The 10,956-nt window shown below is 49.5% G+C and overlaps 1 protein-coding gene across 1 annotated transcript in view; it reads left to right on the top strand.

Annotated features, from left to right (window-relative positions):
* Window positions 1-21: 21 nt before the first annotated feature.
* The window catches only part of OTUD7B (OTU deubiquitinase 7B), a 35,540-nt gene continuing 24,605 nt past the window's right edge, over window positions 22-10,956 (top strand). Inside the window, exon 1 of the mRNA XM_010565546.1 lies at window positions 22-72. The gene's annotated coding sequence lies outside the window, so the exon portion shown is untranslated. The remainder of the gene's footprint in view (window positions 73-10,956) is intronic.

Below are 10,956 nucleotides of genomic sequence, written 5' to 3'. Positions count from 1 at the left end.
GCGGCCTCGGCCTCGGCCTCGGCGGCGGCCGGGTCCGGTCCCGGTCCCGGTCCGCCATGGAGCCGCGTACAGGTAACCACCCCCCCACCCGCCCGGGGAGGTCCGGCTCGCTCTCGGGAAAGTTTTCGGTGGGGCCGGGTCTGGGGCGGTGGCGGCCTCGGGACTCCCGGGAGCGGTAGCGGGTCCCGTCGGGGTCAGGGCGCCGCCTCAGCGAACGGCGGGGGTCCCCGGGGCGCCCACGGGTCACGCCTGGGCCCGGGGCCAGCGGGGTCAGGGGGTCGGGGCCAGGTATCGCCCGCTCCCAGTGGCGACCGGGCCCCGGGGCCAGTGGTGGTGGGATGGTCGGGGTCCCGGGGCCGCGCTTAGTGCACGGCAGAGCTCCCGCTGCAGCCCCGGTCACGCCCGCGGGCCCAGGAGGGAGGCGGCGGTTACCGGGGGCCGCCGTGACCTCTCCCCCCCCCCCCCCTCCCGGTTCCCCCCCAGTTCTCCCCCGGTGAAGACCCTTCGGGCAGCGGCTCCAGCCCTTCGAAGGTTCCTTCCAGTGAAACGGTTCGGCAGAGCCGAGGGGTCAGTGCCTTCGGGGGTCACGGGGTCAATCTCGACGATTTCAGCTCGACCCCAATCCCTGGGGAACGGGGAGGACAACGATCCTAGCTTCCCAACAGGAACGACGGCTGGAGCAACCGCCGTCGAGCCGGGACGGCAGCTGCAGGTCACCAGAACCGGGCATCAACTAAAACGGGGCGTAGGAATGGGCGATGTGGGCGCCGGGTTAGTGAAACGTTCCCGTTCGTGGTGATTTTTGGACTAAATCATCGTAATCTGGTTACTTTTCCTTCGGCGCGGAGCAAATAGGATTGGCGTCAGCAACCTGGGAATACCTATGGCTTTTCAATCCCGTGTTTCGTGTTCGAACCGGAGAGAACTTTGCTGCCAGCATCCGTCCTCGTGCCGAGGGGTTTCGCCTCAGTGGAAAGCTGTTGTTGGTTTTTTTCATGTGCCTGTTTCACAGTGCTGGGCATTGGGGTGAAGATCTGTGCGTAACTGCCAAGGCCGTACTCGGATTCGGGTCGCTCAGCCATGCCGCAGCGAGACATGAGCTTAAAAACAACTCCCGAGAGTTTACCCGTCTTGATCTCAGGAGGAAAGGGAGTTTCTCATCTGGCTAATTACAGGTTGCCTCGCTGCCGAGCCGTGGACTCCGTATGCTTTCCTTGTGGGCGAGGAGGCTGGTGGTGACTCACTGGCTCGAGCATCTCTGACAATCCCATGCTTAAGGGAAATGTCTTTGCACCAACGCCGTGTCGTGGGAGTCGCTTACGCAAGGAGCGTGGTAACGGGCCGGATCCTCCCAGGAGGTGGCAACGGCTCCTCGCTACACCAGGGAGAGCATGGCTCGTGGCTTACCCATCTGTAAAATGGGCTAACACCAGTGTGGTGCTGCATACGTGATAATTAGTTACTGTGATGTGCTTGCGGCATGCGCGGAGGGGAGACGATTTTCAACTTTGAATTGCAGGGCTAAAAAAGACGTTCTTGTCAGCTTAAGTCGCATAGCCAGAAAAGCCAAACCTGGTGGCTGGAATCCTCTGCATCGGATTGCCAACAATGTCAGATTTCTTCTTCCTGACCCTGCCACGTGTTTCCAGTCCTCGGCGAAGACTGATCGCAGTCGCTGCCGTTCACGCGCCACAGTTGGACATTCTGGTTTGGGTTTGGGTTCACTTTCGGCTGTGCCTTGCATGGAGCTCGGCTCTTCCTGACCCTGGAAGAGCTGTGCTCTTCTATATGCCGCGATATAAAGAGCGTGCAAACTCCTGTTGCAGGAGGAGAGCGGGCTGGTTGGTTGGAGCTTAAAGCATCGTGGCAGTTTTTTCTTTGGCAGTTCTTTTCTTCATAGTGTTTAAAATAAAATGTAAAAAAAAGCCTTGCGGTGCTAATTGTGAGACTTGGGTTAATAGTTTCAGTAGAACAAAAGCTGCTGTTTAAAGAAGGTGTAAAAGGAAAATAGAACAGTTGGCGCGATGACTTGTGGCATCTCAGCTTTAACCTGTACGGAGCAGGGACTGCCCGCACCAAGCTCCTTTCTGCTGACTGCGAGTTGTTACCCTGGCATAGAGAGAAAACCATTCTTTTCCCAGGAAATACAAGGGATATTCTTGGCGGAAAAAGTATTGGCGAAGCCGCCGCACAGTGGCTTGACTGGCGTGTGCCTGCGCTGTGTCATTTTTTGGGGAAATGTGATGTTTAAACTACTTGAACATGCGCTTTTGCTTGCTAAAGAAATAAGCTTAGAGAGGGGAGATGGTGCAGCAGCTCATGGCTTTTACGTTTGATGCATCTGGAAGGGATGTCTGTCGAGATATTCGTTACGAGCACGTGACTCGGAAGAGCCTGCTTAGGGAGCCAGGCTTCCTCCAAACACAGCTCTAGACGTGAAACACTTGTCAGCTCTCGGCATGTGAGCGGTGGGTATTAAGTGTGCAAATCCCTGCCAGAGTAGAGGAAGGCAGGGGATGCGAAGAGGAGTTGTGCGCCCAAATACTTACGAAGATCAGGACTGTGGTCTTTCTAGTGCCTCAATTTTTGTTGGTATGGTTTTCTGCTGAGAGTTTACCATGTTTCTGGTGAGTCTCTGCCGCTCCGTGCTGTGCAGTTGCAGCAGGATGTGACTTTCCTCTCCATGGCAGCACTGGAAGGGATGCTCTCTCGCCCCGTATCTCAACAAGTGCCTTGGCTCTGACAGTGCTTTAGTTAAACTGTAAACCCATCTCTTCAAATGACAGAAAAATAGATTTACCCAGCTGGAAGAGGGCTGGATCAAAATACTATGGGGAGAAAATGATGCAAAATCGGTGGCAAAATCTGCCATGGCCTGATTTGCGGAGGTGCTGATTACGAGCATCCCATGGGAGGCTGGCGAGGACAGCAAGTGCTGGGCTCTCTTGCAGAACCAGGGTTTGCGCTGGAAATAGTAGTGGCCTGGTTTAAGCAGGTGAATTTGTCTCAAACTGAATTTCCTTGCATGTAGCTGCTGAGAAAACTGTGTTTATTTTAGATACGTGCCTCGTAGTTGGCTAAAATGGGAAGAGAGCCTAATATGGGTCATTATATAATTACTATAATTCTTAGGAGTATAACCCTGCTCCTGAGAACGCTATGAGAGTGGGTGCTGCTGGGCTTGTCAAACCATTTAATGGCTTTATCAAGCATAAGGAAGGATGATTTTAGGAAACTGCTTTGCGCAGTCATTTCTTCACCTCCTGTTCCTGCCGCTGCCATCCCTCATCCTAACGAGTTGGTTAACGCAGCCCCGTGAAGTGTGGTGTGTTTCTGGCCAAACTAATTCTATGCTGCCATGGGATCCTCGCCATCAGTTCTTGTTTACCCCAAATGTGGTTACATTTTTGCTCCCGGGTGCTGCTTCTGCGCCGGCTGGCCTGGGGTCTCATCCCCGCTGGACCAAGCATCCTCTCCCGCGGGCAGCCTTTGGAGATGAAAAGTTGATGTTTAAGTGGAAGCAAGGACTTTGTGAAAATTAGATCGTGCATGCTCATCCTTGCAAATTATTGGACTGCAATGACAATACTTTTTTTTAATGCAATACGTGATCTGTGTTAGGGTTTGAGCTGTTGTTTAGCCTTCAGGACCTAACAGAAAGTTAGAATTTGTAACTTATTCTGAAAAGCGCAAATGCTCTCCGAAGAGGAATTGATAAGTCAGAGTGATGTTGGTGTGGGTAGAGCCTTAATGAAGCTGCTGCGTTTGTGTTGGAGACTTTTCTGGCTTTTATACGGCTTGGAGGCTTCATTCCTGTGTGGCTGCTGACGTGTTCTTCAACCCAAGTCTTAGAATAATGCGGGTGTTGAAATTAGCACGGTTGTATTTAGAGCAAAGGGAAGCAGGCGGTCGTAGCTCTGGAAAATAGGGTGAAGTTTTTATTTAAAAACAGTTAAGCATATGGAAACTGTCACGTTTTTATAAACTTTCACTGTGACTCTTGCTTAACTGCTGCTTTTCTCATGCTCTGACTCTTGAGCAACAGCGTATTTTTAAGAACGCCTTTTCCCTGCTGGAAAACCCCCATTTGTGGGGACAGCATGCTGTCCTGAAGCAGCCGGGATTGTGCCAAAAATCTGCAGGAGGCTTCCGAGGCTAGGGTTTCACAAGACGGTAAGTCTTGTTGAAGAGCTACTTGTACCAAGCACGAGATGCTGTAGCCCTGTGACCTCAGGGCTACATCCAGCCTGACCGCGGGGCTGCCCGTCACATCTATGAACAAATATTCCACTTTTTGCCTTGCAGACTGGTTTCTTCTTTTTGCATCCACAGCGCCCTTTCTTTGGGCCGAAGGAGTTGGCGAGCTCGCAGGTTTTCTTGCACCTTCCTTTTCACCAGGAATAACTATTTTGCTGGGCTTTGGTAACAGAGGTTTGATGATCTGCCAGTTTGATTTTTGCCCTCGATGAAGCGAGAGCTGCGCAGTCCTTATCCAGTCTCGTACAGCACCTAGTTGGAGCTTAGCAACTATAATAAAGGTATTAGGTCAGGTCAGGTTCAGCACGGCATCGCTAATCCCAGCTCTGTGTTTCAGCTGTTCTTGCGTGCGTTAGGTAACCTGCCAGCGTCAGGTCAGGTATGCAGGCTGGGACGGAGGCAGCGCCCCGCCATCGTGGGAAGGAGGAGAAAGCGAGGAACCTCCCTCAAGGACCTTCAGATCTTGCTCATTTGGAGCTGAGCCATGTGAGTAGCTTATTTTGCTCGTAGCTATTCTGATAAGGCTCATTAAGTAAAGAGCAGGGCTTGGTCAGCAAAGGTGTGGGGCCGCTTACAGCACCGACGTCTCAGCTCTGGGTTGAACATGGACCTTTCATTGGGGCAAGGTTTGCGTGCAGGTCTACAGGAAGAGCGAGCCAGCCCCATTTCCCTCCACGTCAGCCGTTCAGTACTGCTAATTGCAGGTTTTCGGGTGGATTTTTGGTTTAGGAGTTCAGTAGGTTTCAGCCTGCTGCCTTGCTCGTGGGAGCTTCCTTCTGGCGGAGCTTTGCAAAGCAAAGTGGGTGACTGACAGTGGGGAGCAAAAAGCTTCTGGCTGGGTCTGGCAGAACTAGATCTCTCGTGGATTTTTGGCACCTCCTGCCTTGGTTCTCATCCGAAGGTACCTGAGGGCTTTGGAGGGTCCAGTTCGGAGCTCCCCTGATCCTTTCTGCCGCCCAGAAGGCTGGGATGTGCTGGAGGTGCCTGGCAAAGGTTGTGCACTGACTTTGTGCTGCTGGGACCAAAGCCCTGGTGTCCTGGCTCAGGTTCCTGCCCTTGTCAAAAAAAAAAAAAAAAAAAGTCATGGGGGGAATCTAGGGAAGAGACATCATAGTTTTATGCTCCTAGAATATTTCTGGAAATACCTTTTTAAATGTAGCAAAGGCTGCCTACCATACAGGAGTTCCAGATCGTGTTTAATGCTTAGGTTTGACATTAGCCCTTAAAAATATGTTTGGTTGGTTGTTTTTCTTTTTTGGAAGTACATGTTCCTAACATGATTGAAAAATCAAGAAAATAAGAAAATTAAAGCCCCTCAAAACTATGATCCTGGAACTAATAGTCCATCTTTCCTGTTCTGCGGGTTGTATTAGTTTCCGGTGAAATGCTTATTTAGTTAAGGGTGCTTGATTGTTTTGTTTGGGTTTTTTCCCCATTGTGCCCTGGAAGACCCAAGTGATGAAGCTGAGGTATATTTAATTATTTTACCTTGCTTCTTTTTTATTTCTTCCCTTGGTCTCTTTTAATTTGCCTGATTGAGTTAGGGCAGGGAGTGCAGTCCTGCTGTTTCTGCATACTGCCATTGAGGACCAGGATGCTCTATGCTTCTCCAGATTTGCTTCTGGTGAGGTTGTACCAAAACCTAGCAAATGAATTCTGGTGTTGTGTTATCCTGCAGAGAGGATGTGGGAAGCGAGGACGCTGCGAGTCGCTTTGCTTCTGTGTATTTTTTCTGACTTTACTCTTGTTTTAGATGGACATTTGGTATTAAGTGTTTTAATTTCTGTTATGAAGGTTTTGCAGACTTGCGTAGAGGTTAACTAAACATGTGGGTTTTTTCCTTGCTGGCCCTTTCTGAAGGGCAGAGGCACAAACGGACAGGTTCTCGTCGCCTGTCATTTTGCCACCTGGAAGGATGAAGGTCTCAATTAGCGATAGGTGGAGGCATCCTTACGGCACTTTGGGGTGCCTGGCTTTCACTCTCTGTTTTCATGGGTGTGGTGACCAAGCAAGAAATACTGTTTGTGTAAGGATCGAGCTTATTACAGTTCAGAGCTAGGTGTGACTCACGGCTTGGTGTAATCTCCCCACTGCATTGCTCCATTGGAAGCATCGCTGTGCTCAGGCCCTCGTGCAAGCTGGGGAGGAAGAGCGTGCTGATGTTGTGCTAAAAATCCTGGGCAGAAGTAGCAGAGAAGCCCCAAGGTAATGGAATAAAATCCTGTGTGTCATCCGTGGGTGGGGAGCTAGCGAAATTTGGAGTGTTGTGGCATAAGACTCTGTTACGGGTGTTTTCTCATGCATTAAAACCACTGATGGCATGAACTTGTCATATGGATTGGTTGGCTTCTGCTCTCAAAGACCCCCAGGATGGTCTAGCCTGGTCCTGCCTGGTCTGCCCTTTCTTCGTCATGCTCCTCGTTAGCAAATGTACACCGGCTCAAAGGCTGCCTGCTGCCCCTGTACTGTGATGTTGGCATGCCCAAATCTTAAGAAAAGAGATTTTTTAGTAACTAGGCTGGGAAATACACCTACCCAGCCCAAAACTCTGTTTAAAATTGGAATATATGCGGTGCGAAGGGAATATTTAAATGCGCTTGAAGATGAAAGTCCTCTTCAGTTGCTGGTGTCTTTTATGATGTTGACTTGAAAGCTAGAGTTTAAAAACGGGAGAGGTTGCAAATGGGCTTTTGACGCAAAAGGAAACGTTTTCCTTGGGCTGAAACTGTAAAGTTTCCTAATATAGTTTTGGTTGCTGTGTCCTCCTGCCTTGAATGAGCAGGAAACGGATGCCCAGGGGCTGAAGGAGGACACCTGCTTTGGACTTTTGTTTTAGTCGAAGATCAAGACACACTTAAGGCACCTCCAAGAGCCTTGTCCTGCACTGATGGCCTGAGCTTCGCCTCTGGTTCTTGATGCAGCTGGGACTTGGGGATTTGTCAGTGCAGCACCTGCGTGTCTCTTGCCAGGCAGCTTTTTTGAGACTGGCAAAAAAAAAACCCCCAAAAACCAAACCCAAACCAAAAAAAAACCAACCCAAGTTTCGTTTCTTTTTCTATTCAACCTGCTTTTGTGCCAGAACTGAAGATTTCACGCTGTGTTGCTTGTTTTGATAAGATTGGCTTTCAGAAACCAAGGCGGTCTTACTGTAAAAGCAAGCAGAATGATGAAGGCTCCTAAATATTTGTAATCCAGAAGGCTCTTATCGGAGGTGTTGAGTGTGTGGTTGTAAACTTGCATTTTCTGTGCTTTCCTCTTGTATTTGCACACAACTGATAAAGCAGCTGGTGTGGCGAGGTGCCAAGCAGAAACATGGGAAGAGTTTTTTGGAAGCAGAACTTGGTACGTCACTGTGACTGGGAGGGTTAGTCTGGTGTTGAGTCCGGTATGAAACCTCGTTTTGTTTGCAAAAAAGGTTTTCTCATAGGGGAGTCATCTCCTTTGTTAGGGGATGCTGATGGCTTGCTCCCTGCGAGGCTCGTAGAGGACTGCACTCTGCAAGTATGACGGTGTGTTTGGCCATGACAGCAAAATGGGGTGAAGTGTTTCCAGCAGCAATGAACTTGGTCGTCTTTTCTGGACAGGACAATAAAAAAAACCCCAAAACCAAAAAAACCCCAAACCCAGTGAATCAGCCTGAAACCATTTGCTGGCAGTTCTGCAAAACACCTCTGGGTCCGGTAGGGCACCATGCTGCTCCTTCCTGAAATCCCTATGCATGGCAGGAGAGGGGCTGGGAACTCGTGAGCTGTTCCTCTTCTCTTCTCCTTGCTCGTGTTGATTTAAGCAACACCCTGTGGCTTTTACATTCTTAGAAACATCTCAAGGTGGGGAGTAATTTGTTAATAACCTTTCAGCTTTGTCTTGAGGCTGTGTTATTCAAGCCCAATGCAGTCAGAAAGATGTTACACCTTGAGTTCATGTGAATATTTAAAAATCAAGAGGAGAAGAGTAATTAAAACTGAATTAATTGGCCTTTGGAGATGTGATCAACTAATTCTGTTGGACTTAAATTCAGGCTTACTTAGGAGCTTGTCCGCACGGAGGAGCAGGATGCCCTTGCTGCTCGCTTCGTGCAGGCTGGGCTGGGAGTTCAGTCTGTGACTGGCTGCGCAGGTAAAGGCTTTGCCCTGGTGCCAGAGGTTGTTATTCCCACAGATCTCCCTGGAGAGCAGTTGGTGCGAGCCAACAGCAGCCATGGGTGTTTAAATCATGTTAATTAGCAGTTAATTAGCAGCCTGAGTCGCTCTCCCTGCAGGTGAGGGGGGGGGCTCCTTGTGCCGCTGGCCCTGATGACTGACGCAGGGGATGGTGACTTCTTGCAGAGACTGATCGGAGCAGCAGCAGTCACCACCAACCAGCCGATTTTGGGGCAGAAGGAGCTCCCATCACCTCGGGCCACCCCGGCACCCTTTACCGATGCACCCAGCATGTCTCTAGAGGGTGTTAGTGCTGAGCAGTTCTTGCCTCGTAAACTACCGTCTTAGCATGGAGAAATCACTGCAGGCAGCAGTACATCCACACCTTTCCACCTGACCCAGTCAGGTCGTAAATAGCTTTTATAAGCTTTGATAGCAGAGAGAGAGTGGAGGAGGCTCTTTGGTCCTGTAGTTGGCGGTCAGTCATGCAAGAATCTGCTCCTTTGCATAACGAGGTTATTATTTATTAGATTTGAGTCTTGTGCTCTTTTGCAGGTGAATGTTTAAAATACTGGCCTGGATCTTGGTCTCTGGCTGCGAGGCGAGTGCACTTGCTGTTTTTCTGGGGTTTTCCCCAAGATTATTTATGAAATGTCTGATGATGGCCTGGCTGGGACGTGGAAACTCTTCCCAGGCTCGTGTTTTTGCTGCCTAGCGCTCATCTGTCTCCTGCCTCTGAAACAAGCTTGTGAATCCTTCCAGTGTCTCATAAGGGTGAGGCTTAATTAAGCTTTTTATAGCATTTTACAAGCATTAGCTAACTAAATATTGTGACATCCCTGTGGGGTAGGTGTTTTTTCACTTATCCTAATAAAGCCGTTTCTATCTGCGTGGGCGCTCGGAGAATTGCGTTGGGAGGGAGATGCTTTTGAAATGAGATTCCTGACGATGCCCCATCGTTGAGGGCAACCTGTGCCGGACGTTACACTAAGCTGCTCTAAAAATACGTGGATTCCCAGAGGTTTGAGAGTGCTAATGTTATCCCGTGCCTGTGCGACGCATCCAATGGAAGTGTAAGATGGTGTCATAAAGAGAGTCCTGGAGATATGAGCATCCTTTAAAAAGCATGGCTTCTAGGACAGGTGAGGTTGCAGAGGTGCTGAAAATGCTGCTGGGGCCCTGCTGATAGCGATGTCTGGAGCTCATATTTAAAATGTGTGTGTTCCTAAAGGAAAAGGAGAATGGAAAATAGAGTGAACGTGGGTTCCATGTGAACTGTGCTGAGCTTTTCCCTTATTTCTTATCTTTATGGCACTTGGCAAGAGATTGGGGGCATATGAAAGGGGCATGGGTGCTGGTACTTGGGATGAGGGAGGAGAAATGTCAACCTTCTGAAAAACCAATTTTATCTGGACAGTGATATGGCAAATTCTGGGGAAAAGCATAACGCTGAGAGATGCCAGTGTTTGCCTCAAATGGAGGGGTTGTTTTTAACTGGGAGGCAAGAAGCAAGCAGCATGACTCCTGTTCTGGTCCCTCGTGTTTCGCCCGCATAGTTCAGCGCTTGCATCACGGCAGAAGAGGCGTTGGGCTCGGAGGATTCCTGACAGTCTAGGACATTGTGGTTTCTAAAACAAGGAGCCACGCACGGTTCAAAGACAATATTGACACCATTGTCAGCTCCGGGGCTTGGTCGGTACGTATTCGGTGGAAGTCTCTGTCTGACCCCCTGGTGCTGCCACTGACACCAGGACAAGGTTTGTTTTTTCTTGAGCTTTTCCTCTTTTGACTCTTCTACCTTCTTTGGCTTGTTCTGTTTGTATTTTAAATTTAGCTTCCTCGCACTGCCTTTTGCTTTGGTTTTGAGTTTGTTTCCCTGGGGATTTGCCATTTTTTCACCAAAGCACACTGAAACCTTTGGGAAGCTGCATGCTCTAGCAAAATCCATCAGCAAAAGAGGGGCTAATAAACTCTTACGGTTTCAAAAATTTGACCAAAAGTAGTTGGGATGAAAGTCTTCTGTGAATTTAATGCTCTGCAGTTTCTAGTGGAGGGCAGTTTCTTGTAGGAGGCTGCAATGAGATGGATAATCCTCATCTGTGGTGTTTCGTTGAAGCATTCAACCTCCCACCAGCTCAAAGGCTTCGCCGTGAGATCTGAGCAGATGCGAACCATGGGAGAGAAATGTAAAGTATATAAGGAGATAACGAAGTTGCAGAACAGCTCTGAAGGGGAGCAAGCTGGAAGTAACTGAGCTGCTATGCAGAGAAGATTAGGATTACAACTAAGGACCTGAAGCCTGAAACCCCACGTTCTGCAGTGACCAAACCAGTGCTTCAATCAATCATTTATTCCCTTGAAAGTGATTTTTTCCCATGTTTTAAGGTAGAGCTGAATGGGAGGGAGAGTAGGAAAAAATGCGCTGCGCCCCTCGGTCTTGCTTCTCCTGTTTGTTTGCAGGGAGATGGCTGAAATGGGATAACTTCTGTCCATCGGAAATTGGGAGATGTGGCTGTATGTATGTATTTTGCAGCGCCACCCCCCCCCCCCCCGACAAAAA

This window comes from Haliaeetus leucocephalus, unplaced genomic scaffold, assembly GCF_000737465.1.
Source record: "Haliaeetus leucocephalus isolate CR32 unplaced genomic scaffold, Haliaeetus_leucocephalus-4.0 Scaffold193, whole genome shotgun sequence".
NCBI classification, from domain to species: domain Eukaryota; kingdom Metazoa; phylum Chordata; class Aves; order Accipitriformes; family Accipitridae; genus Haliaeetus; species Haliaeetus leucocephalus.
Note: the sequence above shows the minus strand (reverse complement) of the source record. Positions and strands in the feature narration are given on the sequence as shown.